Source organism: Ursus americanus, chromosome 16 (assembly GCF_024610735.1).
Source record: "Ursus americanus isolate L20-20 chromosome 16, mUrsAme1.1.p, whole genome shotgun sequence".
NCBI lineage: Eukaryota > Metazoa > Chordata > Mammalia > Carnivora > Ursidae > Ursus > Ursus americanus.
Genome location: NC_142142.1, coordinates 27,996,714 through 28,017,891, shown reverse-complemented (window position 1 = coordinate 28,017,891; position 21,178 = coordinate 27,996,714). Strand labels below are relative to the sequence as shown.

At 36.1% G+C, this 21,178-nt stretch overlaps 1 pseudogene; it reads left to right on the top strand.

The window, feature by feature from the left end:
* LOC123787890 (60 kDa heat shock protein, mitochondrial pseudogene) overlaps positions 1-2,694 on the top strand; it is a 50,476-nt pseudogene extending 47,782 nt beyond the window's left edge.
* Positions 2,695-21,178: the final 18,484 nt, after the last annotated feature.

Here is a 21,178-nt window from a genome sequence, read left to right as displayed (position 1 = left end):
CTATCCCAGGACCCTGGGATCATGACCTAGGCTGAAGGCAGACACTTAACTGACTAAGCCAACCAGGTGCCCCATCATGTACGTCTTGATCAGACCACATTAATTGCGATATTTCACATATTGAAATCAATCATTAAAATTTACTAGAGCCAATAAAAGTGGTAAAGCTTTTCCACCAATATAATTCAGAAATTAGTTCATTCATTCATAAATTGAACTTCTATTGAGCACCTACTATGTGGCAAACCTATGTTAGCCAACCAGAGTGTAATCATGATTAAGGACTTGAGACTGAATATTCTAGCCACCAAGGAACACACTTTCTAGTGAGGGAGATGGGGAGATAAGCTTAACTATTACGAAATGTCTTTAATATAGTATTAGGAGTATGAGGGACAGAAGCAGGAAAATGTTTACTCTTAGCCTGGAAGGCTGACCTAAAGCCTGTATAGTTTTGATAAGAATCAAATACATGCTGGTTGCTACAGTCTTTAAGGATCTCATGATTGTCTGTGTACTGCACTAATAGTTAATATCAACCTGAATGATAAGCACCAGCGGAATCTTGCAAAAGTAGTTTTATAAGTAGAAATTCAAAGAAATTTGAAGAACCTTTTGTAATCTGATACTCCCCGCATGCCCCCTTCCCTTTGATTACTAAGCATTTAACAACCAGCCTCACACAGCAAAAAGTGCAGCTCTTTCTGCCCACAGGTCCTGTCTCTGTGCTACTTAAATAAAGTTAGTGAATTGCACTGTAAGCATCTCAAGAAAATTTTCTTGACCATTGCATTAGAGGACCCCATAACAAGATCACCAAAGAGAGGCATTAACTAATTTGTAGGAAATTAGGGACAGTTTTATGGGAAAAGATACATAGATATTAGATATTTATCTAGATAGTTCATAGAGAAATTAAGTTTCAGTCAAATTAAGATGATGGGGAAGAGCTATTTACTACCCTCCGATGGCCTGTCTCACTGCCCACATGCCCTGACAATGCCCTGAAAAAGTTTTTCTATTACCCACAGTCTTTCATCAAATTAGGCCAATGTCCAGAGCACTGGCTCCTCATCTCACTTGCACCTATGCCAAAGGTATAAAATTTGGTGCAGATGTTTGCACCTTAATGCTTCAAGGTATAGAACTTTTAGCCAATGTTGTAGCCCCTACGATGGAGCCGAAGGGAAGAACAGTGATTACTGAACAGAGTTGGGGAAGTCCCAAAGTAACACAAGACGGTGTGACTATTGCAAAGGCAATTGACTTAAAAGTTAAATATAAAAATATTGGCACTAAACTTGTTCAAGATGTTGCCAATAACACTTTTGAAGAGGCTGGGGATTGCACTACTCCCACCACTGTCCTGGCATCTTCTATTGCCAAGGAAAACTTCAAGAAGATTAGCAAAGGTGTTAATCCTGTGGAAATCAGGAGAGGTGTGTTATTAGCTCTTGATCCTGCAACTGCTGAACTTAAGAAGCAGTCTTCAGTGACAACACCTGAAGAAATTGCTCAGGGTGTTATGATTTTTAAATGGAGACAAAGAAATTGGCAACATAATTTCTGATGCAATGAAAAAGTTTGGAAGACAGGGTGTCATTACAGTAAAGAATGGGGAAAACACTAAATGATGAATTAGAAATTATTGAAGGCTTGAAATCTGATGGAGGTTATATTTCTCCATACTTTATTAATACATCAAAAGGTCAGCAATGTGAATTCCAAGATGCCTATGTTCTACTGAGTGAAAAGAAAATTTCTAGTGTCCAGTCCATCATACCTGCTCTTAAAATTGCCAATGCTCACTGTAAGCCCTCAGTAATAATTGCTGAAGATGTTAATGGAGAAGCTCTGAGTACACTCATTTTGAGTAGGCTAGAAGTTGGTCTTCAGGTTGTGGCAGTCAAAGCTCCAGGTTTTGGTGACAATAAAAAGAACCAGCTTAAAGACACAGCTATTGCTACTGGTGGTGCAATGTTTGGAGGAGAACTGACCTCACAACTTAGGAAAAATTGGAGAGGTCATTGTGACCAATGATGATGCCATGCTCTTAAAAGGAAAGGGTGAGAAGGCTCAAATTGAAAAATGTATTCAAGGAAATCATTGAGCAGTTATATATCACAACTAGAAAATATGAAAAGGAAAAGCTGAATGACTGGCAAAACTCAGATGGAGTAGCCGTGCTGAAGTTTGGTGGAACAAGTGATGTTGAAGTGAATGAAAGACAGAGTTACAGATACCCTCAATGCTACATGAACTGCTGTTGAAAAAGGCATTGCTCTGGGAGGGGGTTGTGCCCTGCTTCAGTGCATTCCCGCCTTGGATTCAATAACTCCAGCTAATGAAGATCAAAAAATCGGTATAGAAATTAAGAGAACACTCAAAATTCTTGCAACGACCATTGCTAAGAATGCAGGTGTTGAAGGATCATTGATCGTTGAGACAATGATGCAGAGTTCCTCAGACGTTATTATGACACTATGCTTGGAGATTTTGTGAATATGGTGGGAAAAGAAATCATTGATCCAACTAAGGTTGTAAGAACTGCTTTCTTGGATGCTGCTGGAGTGGACTTTCTGTTAACTAACTACAGCAGAAGCTGTAGTCACTGAAATTCCTAAAGAAGAGAAAGACCCAAGAATGGGTAGAATGGGTGGAATGGGAGGTTGTATGGGAGGTGGCATGTTCTGATCCCTAGAATAGTGCTTCACCATTATTTTTTTAAGTATTTATTTATTTGAGAGAGACAGACAGACAGAGACAGAGATAGGGAGAGAGAGCACCATTGGGGAGGAGAGGGAAAAGCAGGCTCTCTGCTGAGCAGGGAGCCCGATGTGGGGCTCGATCCTAGGACACTGAGATCATGACCTGAGCCCAAGGCAGACGCTTAACCAACTGATCCACCCAGGTGCTCCAGTGCTTTACCGTTATTAATGAACAGTGAGAGGAAGCTCAAGGCAGTGTTCCTCAACAATAACTTCAGAGAAGCCAGTTGAAGGAAATGACTGAAGAAAAGGTAGGCTGATATTTAAGGAAATCACTGTAACCATCAGTTACTGGTTTCTGTTGACAACATATAATGGTTTATTACTGTCATTGCCCATGCCTATGGAAAATTTATTTTGTATTTTTGATTAAAAAGGCATCTGCACATTCCTGATAACTGGGTGCAAGAGCCATACCAATGTACTGCTTTCAACTTAAACCATTGAGGCATTTTTACTACTATTCTGTTAAAATCAGAATTTTAGTGCTTGCCATTACCAGATGAAAAGTAAAGAAACAGCCTTTCTGTGGAGAGTATGAATAATTGTATACAAAGTAGAGAAATATCCAATTATGTGACAACCTTTGTGTAAACCTTGCTTAAAGTTAAAAAAAGTGATGAGGAAAAGCATTATTGATAAAGATGATTTTAAGGAAGAAATTGGGGAATTCCTAGGTGAAAAATACAAATGTGCTTTGAATCCTTTCTCTGCCACTTAGTCACTTTGAAACCTTGGGTAATTTCTTAACTTCTTTGAATTTCAGTTTTCTCATCTATTAAATGGTTATAATAAAATCCTCTACAAAAGATGGTTGTGAGAAATAACCAGTATGAGTCACTAGGAAATCCAGTCTGAAATGTGATGATCATTTTTCTCCATGCATCAGATGTTCTGTGAGTCTAACCTTCAACACTGAGAAAGGAGAAACCTATTCTCCTAAAACTTATTTGAAAATTCTGTTGGCTACTGACTGCTATGCTCAATGGACCATAGTTCTGACTTAGCATGATAATTCCTTTGCTCTTGGGCCTGTCCTTCTAAATCCTTTAGATTCAAGTAATAGCCTATGTGAATGCTTTGCATTCACATACAAATAGTCACATCACACACCTTGTTTAACTTTAGCATCCCTATATTAAGAGATGCCACAACACACCTACTTCACTTTAGGAACTGGTGTTGTGACAGCTGAGATACATAAATTCTGTAGCAGAGTGAGGAGCTTATGGTATTCATTTGCATGTCAAAACCCAAATTTTGCTTCTTCCTCATTTTTATTGACAATGATTATGTCTAGCTAATGGGAATAAACTGAAAGAGTTGTGCATCTCAATGAGTTCTCTAAATGCTTTGCTATAGTAGAGCTACAGATTAAAATAAAATTTTAATCATGTGTCCGCCTAAGTGCTAGAATAATAATAATGATTAAGGATCCTAGTCTGCTTTTTGTTCTACAAAAGGAACTTGACATCCATAGGAGGGAAGAAAAAAAAAAGACTTCTTTCATTTCTTTATTGGCAGTTTTTATTGAAATCTTACAGTGCTGGGAAACCTGGAAATCTGCCCACTTTCTTTATAGTCAGTACAGTTTAAATTTTACCATCTACGTGTGCAAGTTTCTCTTGACAAAATCAAATCTTTATAAAACTTCACCTATGAATAGTGCTTTGTTTCTCAGACATGTTAATTTTAAAATTATAGAACTGAATTATAGGTAAAGAATGAATAAATCAAAGAATACTAGGTGGATAACTCCATAATCTGATACCTATTCCCGATATGTTGTTATTTAATACTTCACTGACCGTAGATATGGCACTTTTCCCCCTATATCTCAGCTCCTGGCCTGTATACTGCAGTAAAATGATCTTCCTTCCCTGCCAATGCCAAAGATCATTGTATAAGACAATGAACTGATGCATACTTTAAAAATTGTCACATATTATAAGACATGCTGAATTTAGTTAATATCTTAAAGTCAAAATAGATATTTGCTGTGTGAAATAAGATAGCAAGTTTAATGCAAAATTCTATAATTGTACACATAGTAATTTTAAACATAAAGATAAGCTTACAAATGATTTTAAAAACTGGGCCAGGAATCTTCAAAGTTAACAACAATAAAATTTAAAGATCAACAAGTTAGAAAGTATCTTTTCTAATTGGATTAGTTAAATTATATTAATAGTTACCTCATAATTTGACAAGAAAGAGGTGGGGGGAAAAGTACCCCAGTAATGTTCTCACGGACTTATCAGTCATGTTTTTATTAAAGGATATTGCTGTTAGGCTTTTTTGTCTGTTTTGGCCTGGGTCCTGAACCTGAAAATAGGATACAATGTGGGATTAAAGGGACTTTCTCCACCCCCACTGACATGCCCTGAAGTGAAGCATAAAGAGGTTTCTTCACTTCCTTTGATTTGGATTGGCAAATGGTATTTATGTAACTGAGGCCCAAGGGTGCAAGAACACCTGGCTCCAGAGGTCCCAGACTAGGCTGAGCCACTCCTGGCTGACAAAATCCACAGGCAGAGAGACAAGTCATGGTGAAACCAGAAAGGAATTGATTTCAGTGAAGCCAACACCAGGAAGACAGTGGACTAACACTCCAAAGTGTTAAAAATACTTCTAGGTTTATATAAGGAAAATGTGGAATAAAGGTCAGTGGGTGCATGTAGGTGGGCAGTAAAGGTCAAGTGGATAATTTTCTTGGGGTCAATCAACATGGGGACTTACTGGCATCAGGGTGGTCTCTATTGCATGAGGAGGTAGTTTCTGTTCCCATCACAGGATATTTTGCCCTCTGAATCTTTTGCCTGAGTTAAAAGATAGCTGGAAAGAAGAACTCAATCAGAAAGTATAGGCCGAGGTTAAAATGGAGGTAGCTGAAGTCCTCTTTCATTTACAGAAGTTTTGAAAAATGGAAATCATCTACTCCCACACAATTTATTATATGGCTAATCATATTATATACCTTTCAGCTATATTCATTAACATAACTTTATTATTTCACCATCTTTTTCAAACTAACATGACTACTTCAGATTTCTCAGAAAGATAAAAAGGTGCCAACAACTTCGCTGTTTATTGTAGAAAACCCTCCCTTTCCCACCCGGACAGTGACTTTCTCCTTAACCAAACATGCATGCAGCTCTTCTTAGCTCTCTCCCTACTAGGCCCTGACTTTGGGCTTTGTCCTTGGCCCTTTGGCCCAGTTTTAGCAAGAATCTTATTGAGTCATTCAGTGAAAAATCTCTCACCCTGGGTATCTGGTCACCCTCCATATCTGATCAAATTCCTCATCCCCCACACTGAATATCTTATCACTCTGGCCTGCCTTCATCAAGAATCCTGTCAAACTGGTTTAGCCAGAATCCTCCATACCCCTGATGTTTTCCTCTCGGTAATTTTTCATCCAGACTCCCACTCTGATCTTTGCCTATAAATCCCCATTTTTTCTTGTTATGTGCAAATTTTAGTCTGTTTCCCCTGCTGCAAAACCCTCACCATAGTAATCTTTCTTTAATAAAGTTTACTTTATCATCTTTAACAAGTATCATGAAAAAGTTTTCTTTAACACCTTCTTTTAAGAGCAAACTTCAATCTATATGCTGTAGATAACATTAAATGACTGTTTATTCATAAGCCTCTTGGAAAATCTTCTCTCAAAATCCTTGTCTTGCTTTGTCCACCAACCCCAAACTATTCTCTCATGATCCTTTCTTGGTTCTAATCAAGCCTTCATGTTGGAAGATCCACCTTACAGTAAAATCCAAAACAATATAAATATTCAAAAATTTCCCAACCTTCTCCAAGACACTAAGAATCTATCAGGGTAGTTCTCTCCCTTATTGAACTGAAAAAAAAGCTCATCTTCACCTTACTGACAAATTGTTTGGGTGATATGTTATGGGAGCCAATATTTGACGATCTTAGTTACCACAAAAATCCAGTTGAAACCTTCTCACAGCTATGGTCCAAGACCCTATCTTGGAAACAACACACCCCTCTGAGGCCCCTGGTGCCTCTCACCTAGGGAACTCCACAGCTGTTCCAGTGACATAGCCCCATATTGGATCCAGGTTCTAATTCCTTTCTTCCTTACTCTCTTACTAATTATCATAAACATTTATTTCTATTACATGGGATATCTTGACAAGCCACTGGGATTCTGACTGAATATACACATGTTTCACAATAAATACACTTACCTCCAATGAAATTTTGTCTTACTTTCTAGGACATTTCTATTCATTATTGTAACATTTTAAGTCCTGAATCTCTTCTTCAATGAAAAGATAACTAATGAAGAGATAACCATCTAGCCTCTACTTGCAAGTTATCCGTGCCCTAAATATGTTTGTTAGAAACTCATTTAGATTACCTAGCATTACCTAGTCATGCTTGCTGATGGGTCATATGTAAAGACTGAAACAGGAAAATATTAAGCGGGAGTTACTTTAACGGATCTCACTTTACTCCTAAAATAATATCCTTTAACATGGACAAATCTTCCCAGATAGTAAACTCATTGCATTCACTACAAATCAGGCTCCTCAGTCTGAGTCCAATTAAGAAAAAGAAACCACACAGTGATTGAAATGGGAATAATGAAAGTAATACTTAAGCATTGATGGAAGAGTAATTATAAAATGTGAAAAGACTTTAATGATTTCCTACTGCTGAGATAGAGTACACTCATGAAGAGGTTAGGCTTGGGAGTGGGACAGTACAAAACTAGGCCTCAACTCAGATTTGGCATGTGCACTGTAGTTCGTGTACTTCTGACCTAAGCAATTTCCACTAGCTGTATGAACAACTCCTCTGTTCATAACTCTTCCCTTATGAGTTAATATATACTGATTCATACATATTGAAATATCATTTCCTATTCTCAGCTCCACACTATTGTTGCACGCAGATACGGGCAAATACTGGAAGCAACTCACATAATAATTAATAAGAGGTATGCTTGATTTTTCCTAAATTCCTACTAAATTTCCAAAAACTTTGTGTTCAGTTAGAGATATCTGTGTTCAGTAAGAAATATCAATGAAAGAAAGCTCTTGAATCTTGAAGGAAAGGATCTTATCAAATATTAACAATTAGTACAATAGTGACATTCCAAGGAATTGATCTTCGAATCCATATATTTCAATTAAAAGGAATACATCCTCCTCCTCAAAGAATGGCCAAAAGTTGGTTCCTACCAGGAACCTCAAACCAAGGATTATTAGGAACCTTCCAGCAGCAGATACTTCTTGGAAGGAAATACCTCTTATCTAGTAATTCTAGATCAATTAGACAACTACAGTAAATTCAGACATCTTCCCAAGATCAGTGGAATACTAACACAGATATTGACAGTTTAATCTGCATTCATTTATTCTTTCTTTTTCTTATATCCTTATGCTTTCCTTATCTAAGGCTACCCTTAACTATCTCACTTTTAAGGGTCCTTTATATTAATATAATTAATTACTAATATTAATATAATTAATATTATTTTAAATTAGTAGTCTTAATATTGCCTTCTGTCTCCTTAATCTTTTCTTGATTTGAATGCAATATCTGGCTCAAATATGCTTATTAATGGGTTATGAAACAGTTGGTTTCTTGGGTAATAGGACTCATTTGTTAGATGATATTTTAGATGGAAAATATTACAATTAAGAGAGCAAGAAATTTAATACTAAAGATTTGTCCATGTTAAAGGATATTATTTTAGGAGTAAAGTGAGATCCGTTAAAGTAACTCCCGCCTAATATTTTCCTGTTTCAGTCTTTACATATGACCCATCAGCAAGCATGACTAGGTAATGCTAGGTAATCTGAATGAGTTTCTAACAAACATATTTAGGGCACGGATAACTTGCAAGTAGGCTCTCTTCTCTACTGAATTAATGCTAAGGGAACTTTTGAGAAAGGTAGTTATTGTGATAGAACTTTCACAAAAACAGAAATTAGAAGAGAATTAAGAAATAGATTTTGTATATTTGGAGGCTGTTGTAATTTTGTAGATATTAAAAGTAAAACGTACTACTTCTCTATTGCTGTACTATTGGTAAAGATTTTATTGTCTGGCACTGGACAATTCTAAATAAGTCGTGCCAAAACATTACAACAGTATTTGACTAGCTCCTGGGTGGTGGGTGAGGAGGCGGGGGCAGGAGGGTTGAGGGGAAAAAAAGGTTGTTTTTGACCGCTGATGACTGGTATGAATTTGCAGAACAAAAGCTCATTGTTGCTACCTGAAAACTGAAGAAATAAGTCTTATCACTGTAAACTAATGGCTGACTTCAGGATAGTGCCTGACACAACATCAGTTAGAATCAATTTGGTCCATTAGCTTTCCCTCTATGAAAATGAGGTAATTAGATAACTCAAGAAGAAAGAAACAGAAGGAAAATTTAAATTTGAGAACCAAAATCCTAACAATTCAAGATGAATTCTGTATTGTTTTCCTCTCTCCCAGACTCATTACTTTATGCTTTGCAAGAGACCTAGAAAGTAGGCAGATGCTGAGGAGTATGTAAGAGAATATCAGGAAAGTCAGACAAATGCCACCAGGGCTACTGAACTCCTTACCCCCCCCCAAAACAAAACAAAACAAATGAACTCCTCACCCATGAAGTACATGAAATCGAGCAGACTGTATTTGAAAATAGAGCTACTTTAGTTATATAATTGGCCTCAAAAAGGGAAGCGTGTGGTGCTTTAGAGGAAGAATACTGTGTATCTTTCTGAAGATCTCTATAGGACCTTTAATATAACAGGTCTGAAAAACAAACAAAAATAATAAAATTGAGTAATCTGTCTAATATTACCATTTCTGGCTTGTAGGGTCCTCATATTGGGGATGGGGCCTGTTCTTTTTATTTAATATGGATACTCTGGGCTCCCGGCTAAGAATCGGACTACAAATTGTGGTAATGATCTTTCTCTCCGTATTTGTGTGGCAGTGTCGTTTACGTGTTCTGAATCTCAAATATTTCTGTGCCAACTCTGTGCCATTCAGCGATTCAAAAAATATTCACCCAACAAAAAACACAAAGGAATCTAACACTGGAGGCTGAAACAATCAGTCCTGGAATCTTGACACACGACTATGACATCTTACAAAATAGTGAAGCTCTGTCCTCAGATATTAATGGTCTAGCTTGAACTCAGGGCGAAGAATGATGATAAGGAGACTCTGAGAATCAAAACCATGTATCTCTATACAACTTACAGTAATAGGTAATATATATTACGTGTTTACACTTACATGGCTGTGATATTTGACTCTCTTCATTAAACAAACAAACAAACAAACAAACTCTATTAATCAATTGTCTTAATCAGCCTGACTTTAAAACTCCTGCTTAGAGAGATAAAAGTTGCAGATAACTTTATTGTTCATTTTGGGAAGTCTGCTAAAAACCATTTATCTAAAAAATCAAGCTGTTCAATTTTTAGATAGCATCAACCAATCCTTTATTTCCCCAGACACTTAGAAACCCTTATTCAATACCTGCACCTCACTATTCCCACTACACCTCAGCCATTAACAGTATTTTCCTTAACCAATCCTAATTAAGCCCACAGATTGAAAGACTACCTACCTTAAACAAGAATCCACATAAATATCCTAACTTCACCTTCTATACTCCAAGCCACTACTGAGACTTTATCAAGTCAGTGTTCTTCCTTACCGTGAAAGGATAATTTTAGCTTTGCCTTGCCGACAGATTGTATACCTACAGATTGTATACCGACAGGGAGTTTGAATTCAACAGTCTTTTATTGCATTTGTTTTTTTGTTTCAGTGAAGCATTTTTTAAGATGGTTGAAAGGGTGGTAGTAAATACCAGATTAAATGGGATTGTGAACATGGCCCAGCCTTAGCTCATTTGTATCAACCACTAATTCTGGAGCAGCCTTTTATCTGATTTCTGCATGCTTACTCCCTCAAGTCTCTCTCTATATTTCCGTACCAGAAAGGACTTTACCACCTCTTCTTACTAAACCTTTACCCCAGTTTATTATTCCTCATATTCTTTATCACTGCCTGAGTTATTTGCTTAATTTACATGATTTAATTATTTAATTTAATGATTTGATTTACATGACTGTCACCAATAGAATATAACCTCCAAAAGAAGAGAAGCCTTGCCCATTTTATTTACTACTATAATTCCAGAGTGTAGTGTAGGGTCTGATGCAAAGTTAGAGTTTAATATGATTAATTAATGCAAAAATGAATTCTGTGGTATGTGGGGAACTAAGGTAATGGGTACAATTTGTAGAAATATTTGCTACTGTCAAGTAGTGTTTAAATAAGGGGAGGCAGGAAAAAGGGTGGTAGATCAAAAGACAGATTTAAATTTGAAGGAAAATTTTAAGGATAGGAAATAAATTCTCATGGAAAATCAACCAATGACAAGAACAGGAGACAATGGATCAACACTACTGAGTGTGCTGAAAATTATGAGATCCAAAAAGTGTTTGAAATATTTTGGTGCCAATAGGCGAACTCTTTCATTTTCATGAAAAAGGGCATGACAGGTACAGAAACAAATAGATTATGATAACCAAATAGTTTGCCATATAAATTGTAATCTTTTAAAAAGAACTTAGAACTTGAATAGAATTTAAAACTTGAATAATTTAGAATTAGAATAATAGAATTTGCTGGGATGTGTATAATAATCACTGTTTTCTCTATCAAGTTGAAAGTGAGGTCATTTGCTATATAATTAAGTGGACATAGTGGTGGGATTGGATGATCAAAGACAACAGAGATATTTTGAAATAGAAAATTTGATAAGCAGGAGAGAGGGACTAATTAGGGACATCCTGGAAAATACTAGAAGACATCAGGAAACCAAGTGACTTTGGAGATCATAAATTTTCACTGTTCTAGTTAGTTGTATGATTTCTCTCCTGTGCTGCTTAGTAGGAAAGGCACAGCAAAGAAACTGGGATGGAGTAAAAATTAATAACTGTAATCATGCTTGCTTTTAATAAATGATCATGCTGTATGTCCATTTAATACTAAACATATCTTACTAGATTGATGCTAATCAAATTATTTATGTCAGATGTGCTACTTATAGGAATTCTAAAATCTTTAAACATAGGGTATTTTAGTTATTGGTACACTATAAAATTTTAGGGTTTAAATTTTAAAGCTATGTAACTTTTGGAATTGGAGTATTAATACATTTAACATCATTTATTGAAGAAAAGCTGAGAGAGCTTGAACCTTCAAGCATTTAGGAAACTGGCCAGTGTTCAAAATAGATTAGCAACAAAAATTTTCTAGTTCAATTATGATCATTTATTTTTTAATGAAACTGGAGAATTTTTAAAAGTCAGATTTAAAACATTTATATTCACTTCCTTTCAAAGATTAAGGCTTATAATTATGAGGTAACAGATACATCCTTTCAGCAAGAGTTCAATTAAAGATTTCTATTCACACACACAACCTTTCATTTTAATGGAGGCAAAAAGAAAATCTGAGAAATGGATACGTATGAGTCATTGTGAAAGTTGTGTATGTGACAAGTCCACATATATGAGTTTATAATCATTAAATTACTTTGGTTTCTAAGATATTGTTTTCAGTGAGCTTAACTCAAGTGCTTAAAGGGGAGTTTCAAAATTAGGTATTTGGCTAACATTAGTTGTGATTCATTTTTTCTACTTGCATATTTTACATGCTTTACCCTAATACTTGCAAATTTACCTTTTACTCTATTAGTTCACGAATTCTTGGAGGAAGGACAAGCTTCTTTTCATATTTACATAATCAGTGCCTAGCATATGGTTAGCACAGTTACGCATTCAATAAATGTTTCTATTTAGGAATTGGATTAAGGAAAGAAAATTACAAGGATTGAATTCTAGGTGTCAAATTTTTCTAATGAAGATGAACTTTGTATGCAAAGTTAACTAGGCATAGTTCCTGTCACTTTTTACTTACTGGGATGAGAAAGGGTTGAAACATTTCTAAAAAGGCTCACAAAATAAATTGTAAAATTTTTGTATCACCAAACCGTTTAAAGTGGTTTACTAAGAAAATACTGCTGATATTACAGAAAATTGAGCAAATATTTAAAAAAATACAAAAACAGAAAGATATGCCATCTCGTTATTATAAGCAGTTGCTACACCAAAAGTTCTGTTCTGAACAAGATGTTAACTGAGAAATATGCATATGAATTTTGGAAAATTAGCAATTTTAATCATAAATAATAACACTGACAGAGATATGTATGCAAATATACACCCTTAGTTAAATACACATAATCTGGCAATAACTATGTATTGATTAGCTTTTTATTCTAAAAAGGATTGATTTGCTTTTATCATTTTATAGGAATAAGAAATCATTTTTAAATAGTAAGCCAATAAACCCCAGTACCCAACTGATGCACCTTATATTTGTAAATGGATATCAGCAGACTAATTGTCCTCCTGAATGCTGCAAATATTTTGTGATTTTAGAAATGTTATTTTTAACAAACTTATTGAGCGTGAACATTTGAGATGCCACACAGAACAGAATTATGGATGTTGTCTTTGTAATATCTCAGATTTATTCTTCAAGTTATGTAGATGTATAAACCTTATACTTAGGATTCAAATGTATGTAAGTCTATCTTATTAAGTAAACTAACTTTTCTCTCACAGTAATTCCCAATAACTCTTAAGGAAATTGCCTATTTTCAAGCAAAAGCTTTATGAGTTTTAGCCATTGTGTGATCTTCCTCATAAGCTTTGGTCTATCACCTCTATTCTATTTTCAGGTGTGGCATCCTAAGTACAAACTAAATTCATATAGCTGAGTTTTGATGAGATGAGAGATATTGACATTAAAACTAGTTTGATTTAATGTGCCTCAATAATAAAGATCCAAATTTTACAGCAAACCACTGAAAAAGCAAAGTGATTTCTTAAATAATCTGTATTAAGTCAGGTCTCATTACTATTCAAAACTGTTTTGCTAAATTTGAAAAGTTTATATAGATGTGAAAAGTATGGTTAAGACCAAATGGATGAGATATACTGAGAAATTGGAATTCTCCTAAAAATTAGAATAACAAGAATATTGTAGAATTGAAAATTGAAATATTTCATATATTTGAATGTATTTAAAAAGCATTATGGAGGCATGTTTATCGTAAGCAGACTATGAGCCTGACATATGACAGGGTCCATCATGATAAAAGTGTCTGAGACTTAAATAATTCGAAATATTTGTAGGGCCACCTGGGTGGCTGAGTTGGTTAAGCGTCCAATTCTTGATTTTGGCTGAGGTCATGATCTCAGGGTCCTGAAATCGAGCCCCACATTGGGCTTCGTGCTCAGTGCAGGGTCTGCTTGTCCCTCTCCCTTTGCTCCTTTCCCCTGCTCTCTCTCGCTTTCTCTCTCTCTCTCTCACACATACAAATGAATAAATAAAATCTTAAAAAGAATTAAAATATTGGCAAATGATTTTACTTAAATAATCACAGGTCAAGTAGCTCTCAATTACTTGATAAATAAAACACTTTCTGATTTCTAATATTTCCGATTTTAAAAATTAATTAGGTTGTTAAATTTCAGCCACTAGTGGAAAAACATAAACCTAACTGTGGCTGAAAAACATAAACCTAAATCGAAGTCATAGGGTTTCTCACTTAAAAAAAAATGTAGACTTTGTTTTTTAGGACAGTTTTAGACTCACAGAAAAAAATGAATGGACAGTGCAGAAAGTTCCCAGATCCTCTCTTACCCCACACATGCACAGCTTTCCCCTGTTATCAACCTCCTGTTTCAGAGTACTTCATGTACAACTGATGAACCTACAGTGACACATCATTATCACTCTAAGTCCCACCCAAATTCCAGAGAATGCATTAAGGTTCAATCTCGGTATTGTACATTCTGTGGGTTTTAACAAATGTATAATGACGTGTGTCCATTATTAGAGTTCCATACACAATATGTTCACTGCTCTAAAAATCTCATGTGTTCCAACTGTTCATCTCTCCTTCTCTTCATCTAACCCCTGGCAGCCACCGATCTTTTTACTGTTTCCAAACTTTTGACTTTCCCAGAATGCCATCTACTTGAAGTAACAGTATGTACCCTTTTCAATCGGTTTGTTTCACTTAGTAACATGAATTTAAGTTTCCTCCACATGCTCTTCTTATGTGATAGATCATTTATTTTTATTGAAATACATTCTATTATATGGATGTACCACTGTTTATATACTCACTCACTTACTGAAGGTCATCATTGTTCCTTCCATGCTTTGAAAATTATAAATAAATCTGCCATAAATATCTGTGTGTAGGTTTTGTATGAACATAAGTTTTAACTCTTTTTGGTAAAAGCTAAGGAGCACGTTTACTGGATTATATTTGCGTAAGAAACTGCCTTACAAATGGTTGTAATATTTTGTGATTTTTTAAAGCTTTTATTTTAATTCCAGTAATACAGTGTTATATTGCTTACAGGTGTACAATATGGTAATTCAACAAGTCCATACATCACCTGGTGCTCATCAGGACAAGTGCACTCCTTAATGCCCATCACCTATTTCACCTGTCCCGCCACCACCTCCCCTCTGGTAATCATCAGTTTGTTCTCTATAATTGAGAGTCTGTTTCTTGACTTGTCTCTCTCACAGTCTCTCTCATTTTTCCCCTTTGCTTGCTTGTTTTGTTTCTTAAATTCCTTTATGTAAGCAAAATCATATGGTATTTATCTGTCTCTGACTTATTTCACTTAGCACTATTCCCTCTAGCTCCATCCATGTAATTGCAAATGGCAAAATTTCGTTCTTTTTATGGCTGAATAATATTCCACTATATATATATATATATTCTTTCATCAATATTTTACAGTTTTCAGAGTGCAGGTCTTTCAACTCTTTGGTTAGGTTTATTCATAGGTATCTTACTGTTCTGTGTACAATTAGTGAATGTGATTATTTTCTTAATTTTTCTTTCTCCTGCTTCAATATTAATGTATAGAAATGTAAGATTTCTGTACATTGATCTTGTATCTGCAATTTTGGTGAATTGATTTATCAGTTCTAGCACTTTTTTGGTGGAGTCTTTCAGGTTTTCTATATATAATATCATTTCACGTGCAAATAGTGAAAGTTTTACTTCTTTCTTACTGATTTGGATACTTGTTTATTTGTTTGTTTTTGCCTGACTGCTGTGGCTAGCACTTTCAGTACTGTGTTGAATAAAAGTGGTGAAAGTGTACAGTCTTGTCTTGTTTCTGAGTTCAGGGGAAAAGCTTTATTAGGTTGCGGTATGTTCCCTCTAACCCTACTTTTTTGAGAGCTTTTACCATGAGTGAATGTTGGAGCCTATCAAATGATTTTTCTGTGTTTATTGAGATGATCATATGTTTTTTATCATTCCTCATGGATGTGATGCATCACATTGATTGATTTGCGAATATTGAACCACACTTGGAATCCAAGAATAAATTCTGCTTGATTGTGGGGAATGATTTTTTTAATGTATTGTTGGATTTGGTTTGCTAGTATTTTGTTGAGGACTTTTGCATCTATGTTTATCAGTGATATTGGCTGGTAATTCTCTTCTTTAGTGGTGTCTTTATCTGGTTTTGGTGTTAGGGTAATCTTGGCCTCATAGAATGAATGTGGAAGTGTTCCTTCCTTCTCTATTTTTCAGAAGAGTTTGAGAAAAATAGGTACTAACTCTTTAAGTATTTGGTAGAAATCACCTGTGAGGCCATCTGATCCTGGACATTTGTTTTTTGGGAAATTCTTGATTACTCATTCAATTTCTTTGCTGGTTATTGCTCTCTTCAAATTTATTTTTTCTTCCTGTTTCACTTTTGGTAGCTTTTGTTTCTAGGAATGTATCCATTTCTTCTAGGTTTTCCAATTTGTTGACATACAGTTTTTCACAGCATTCTCCTATAAGGGGCACCTCCATGGTTCAGTCAGTTAAGCATCCAACTCTTGGTTTCAGCTCAGGTCATGATCTCAGGGTCCTGGGGTTGAGCCCTGTGTCAGGCTCCTGGCTCAGTGAGGAGTCTGCTTGAGATTCTCTCCTTTTGTCCCTCCCCCCACTGGCTCACTCTCTCTCTTCCAAATAAATAAATCTTACAAAATTCTCCTAGGATTGTTGTATTTCTATGGTATTGTTTGTTATTTCTCCTCTCTCATTTGTGATTTTATTTATTTGAGTCTTTTCCCTTTTTTTCTTAGTAAGTCTGGCTATAGGTTTATCAGTTTTACTGATTTTTTTTTCCCCAAAGAACCAGCTCCAGGTTTCATTGATCTGTTCTAGTGTCCATTTGGTTTCCATATCATTTATTTATGCTCTAATTTTTATATTTCCTTCCTTCTGGTTGTGTTAAGCTTTGTTTGTTCTTTTTCTAGATCCTCTATGTACAAGGTTAGGTTATTTGAGACTTTTCTTGCTTCTTGAGGTAGGCTTGACTTGCTATAAACTCCCTTCTTAGAACAACTTTTGTAGCATCCCAGAGGTTTTGGATCATTGTGTTTTCATTTTCATTTGTTTCCATGTACTTTTCAATTTCATCTTTGATTTCCTGGTTGACCTATTCACTGTTTAGTAGCATATTGTTTAATCTCCATGTAATTTGTGTTGCTTCCAGATTTTTTCCTGTGTTTTACTTCTAGTTTCATAGCATTGTGGTTAGAAAATATGCATGCTATGATTTTGATCATCTTGAATTTGTTGAGGCTTGTTTTGTGGGCTAATATATGATCTACTGTAGAGAGTGCTCTGTGTGCACTTGAAAAGAATTTGTATTCTGCTGTTTTAGGATGGGATATTCTGAATACATCTGTTAACTCCATCTAGTCTAGTGTATCATTCAAAACCATTGTTTCCTTGTTGTTTAGATGATCTGTCCATTGATTTAAGTGTAGTGTTATATTACCCTACTATTTATTGTATTATTATTTATTATATTTATTATATAATTTATTATATATATAATTTATTATATAAATTACTATTTATTGTATTATTCCTTTATGTTTGTCATTATTTTATGCATTTGGGTGCTCCTATGAAGGGTACATATATATTTACCATTGTTATATCTTCTTGTTGGATTATCCCCTATTATTATGTCATGTCTTTCTTTGTCTGTTATTACAGTATTTATTTTAAAATCTACTTCATCTGATATAAGTATTGCTACTCCAGCTTTCTTTAGACATCCATTTGTGTGATAGATGTTTCTCCATCCTCTTACTTTCAATCTGCAGGTATCGTTAAGTCTAAAATGGGTCTCCTATAGGCAGCAGAGAGATGGGTCTTCTTTGTTTGTTTCCCATGATGTTACCCTACATCTTTTGATTGGAACATGTAGTCCATTTACATTTAAAGTAACTTTGATAGATAAATATTTATTGACATCTTTTTTTAGCTTGTTTTATGGTTGTTCCTAAAGATTTTCTCTGATCCTTTATTGTCTTTCTCATGTTTTGCTGATTTTCTTTAGTGATATGTCTGGATGTTTTTCTCATTATTCTTTGCAAATTAGTGGTCTCTGATATATGCTTACCATTAGGTTTGTATATAATCTCTTCTGCATATAGTGATGTACATTAAGTAGATGGTCACTTAAGTTTGAAACCATTCTTTTCTCCTCTCCTCCCCATGTTTCAGGTATATGTTGTTATATTCCTTATTTTGTTAGTTCTTTGACTGACTTTTTACAGAAATATTTATTTTTTACTGCTTTTGTGTTTCCTACCTCTCTGCTGTCACTTTTGGTCTCTCCTTTCCACTCAAAATGTCCCTTTTAATGTTTCCTGTAGAGCTGATTTAGGGTCATGAACTCCTTTAGTTTTTGTTTGGGAAACTTTTTAAAAAATATTTAATTTATTCATTTATTTGAGAGAGAGAGAAAGAGGAGAGAGAGCTCGGCCGGGGAGCGGGGGGAAGGAGAGTAAAGGGCGGGGAGAGGGAGATGAAAAGAATTTCAAGCAGACTCTGTGCTGAGCATGGAGCCCAATGCATGGCTTGACCTCATGACCCTGCGATCACACACTGAGCTGAAACCAAGAGTCAAATGCTTAAGCGACTGAGCCACCCAGGTGCCCTTGTCTGGGAAACTCTTTATCTCTCCTTCTATTCTGGATGATAGCTTTGCTGGAGAGAAGATTCTTGGCTGTAGATTTTTCTCATTCAGCATTTGGAATATATCATGCCACTCCCTTCTGCTTTGTAAACTTTCTGCTTAAAAATCTCTTTCTAGCCTTATGGGTTTTCCCTTGTAAGGTAATGACTTCTTTTGTCTTGTTGCTTTAATTTTTTTCTTCTTCTTCTATCACTGTATTTTACAAATTTAATTACAAAATGTTTTGGTATGGGTCTGCTTTTGTTGATCTTGTTGTGGGTTCTCTGTGCCTCCTGGATCTGGATAACTGTTTTCTTCCCCAGATTAGGGAAGTTTTCAGCTATTATCTCTTCAAATAAATTTTCTGCCCCCTTTCATCTATTCTTCTGGGACTCCTATAAATATGAACGTTACTATTTTTGATGGCATCACTAAAAGTTTTCAAAGTCTATTCTCCTGCACAATTCTTTTCTCTCTTTTGTTTAGCTTGATTACTTTCCATCACTCTGTCTTCTAGTTCACGATTTTGTTCCTCTGCTTCTTCCATCCTGCTATTCATTCCATCAAGCATGTTTCTCATTTCATTTATTGTGCCCTTTATCTCTGCTATGTTATTCCTTATCTCTATGTTAAGGTTTCCTTTCACTCATGTTGCCCCCTCTTTTTGCAAGTTCAGTGAGTATCTTTATGATCATTGCTTTAAATTCTTTATCAGGCATGTTACTTACACCTGTTTTGCTTAGATCTCTGGCTATGGCCTTTTCCTGTTGTCTCATTTGGGATAAATTTCTCTTTCCTTGTTTTGTTTGCTTCTCTGTGTCTATTTCTGTATATTAAGGAAGTCAGCTGTGTCTTCTGCTCTTGAAAGTAGTGACTTTATGAAGAAGAGGTCCTGGAGTGCCCTGGAGTGCCCTGTCTCCTTTCACCAGAACTCGGCATCTCAGGAGAGCAAGTGTATTCCTTATGACCTGCTGTTGTGTCTGAGTCAGTTTTCCTTTCATTGTAATCATCTGCACTAAGTCTTTGCTTGTTTTGGGTTGTGCTCGCACTCTGTGTCATTAGTGGGGCCCAGGCAGGCCAGCTCTGAGCAGGGCATGCCTACTGGGGAACTTGGGAGCAGGGCAGTGGTGTTAGCAATATTTGTACCTTACCAATAGTCTTATGCCAGATCCCCTGAAGCACTGTGGCAGCTGGGGTCTGCATGCCAGAGCAGCTGGGGCATAAGTCTGGGCACAGTGTGTGATAATGGCTGGGTGCAGCTTGGCCTGGCTCTTGACTATAGCTGGGAGTGTGTGGCTGGGCATGGTGCATGAGGCAACTATGTGCACAGCTGGACAGATGCCCCATAGTGTGCAATATGCAGTGGCAGCTATACATACAGTGGCTATGTGGGGCATAGACAAGGAGCACATGCAGCTTTAACAAAATTTACCCTGAGCCCAGGGCAGAGGCTAGCAAGCTTGGAGTGGGTAAGTCCTCTGAAGAACTCATGGGCCTGGCTCACTGTTAATGTTTTATATAGCAAGAGTCTGTGCAGCCCTGATTCCCACAAGTGTCTCTGTCTTTATTCTGGCGGACAGAGGAGGAAAATAGCACCAGCTCCCTAGTTTTTGAAGAAGACCTCCAGCACACTCCAAAATCATAATTAACAGATCTGTTTCCATTTGTTCCTGGCAGTGTGTAGATTGCCATTTTTATGTTGCCTTTCCATGCAGGTTGCTGTTTCTGTTGACCTGGATATCACTCACCCTCCTGGTTTACCTTGTGCTGAGTCACCAGACTTTAAAGCTTCAGGCTGCAAGTTCCACTGGCTTTGCAAACTCACAGAATTCAGTTTCTAAAGTCAAATGTTAAGGGGATTAGTCTTCCTTGTGTGAACTCCTGGTGTGAGGGCCCATTTCTCTGCCCTCTCTGCATGTGCAGCTCCCTCCCTTCTGTAGGCAGCCTCCCTCACCATTCTGACCTTCCTAACCTTTTGTTGTAGCTTATTCTGCCTATTTAGTTGTGAAGTTTTGTTGTTGTTGTTTGTTGTTTGTTTATTTTCCTGCCAGTCTTCATATTACTCTCTGTTTTATTGACTTGGATGCAGACATTATCTAGTTGAAAATGTGGGACAGGTTGAGCTCAGGGTCCTCCTACTCTGCAATTTTCTCCAATAACTGCCCGTTGTACCATTTTGCGTACCTAGCAGCAATGAACAAGAGTTTCTATTGTTCAAGTTTTTCCACTTTGGAAATGAGAAAACTGTCATAATTTATTGAATATTCAAGTTTATTAATTAAT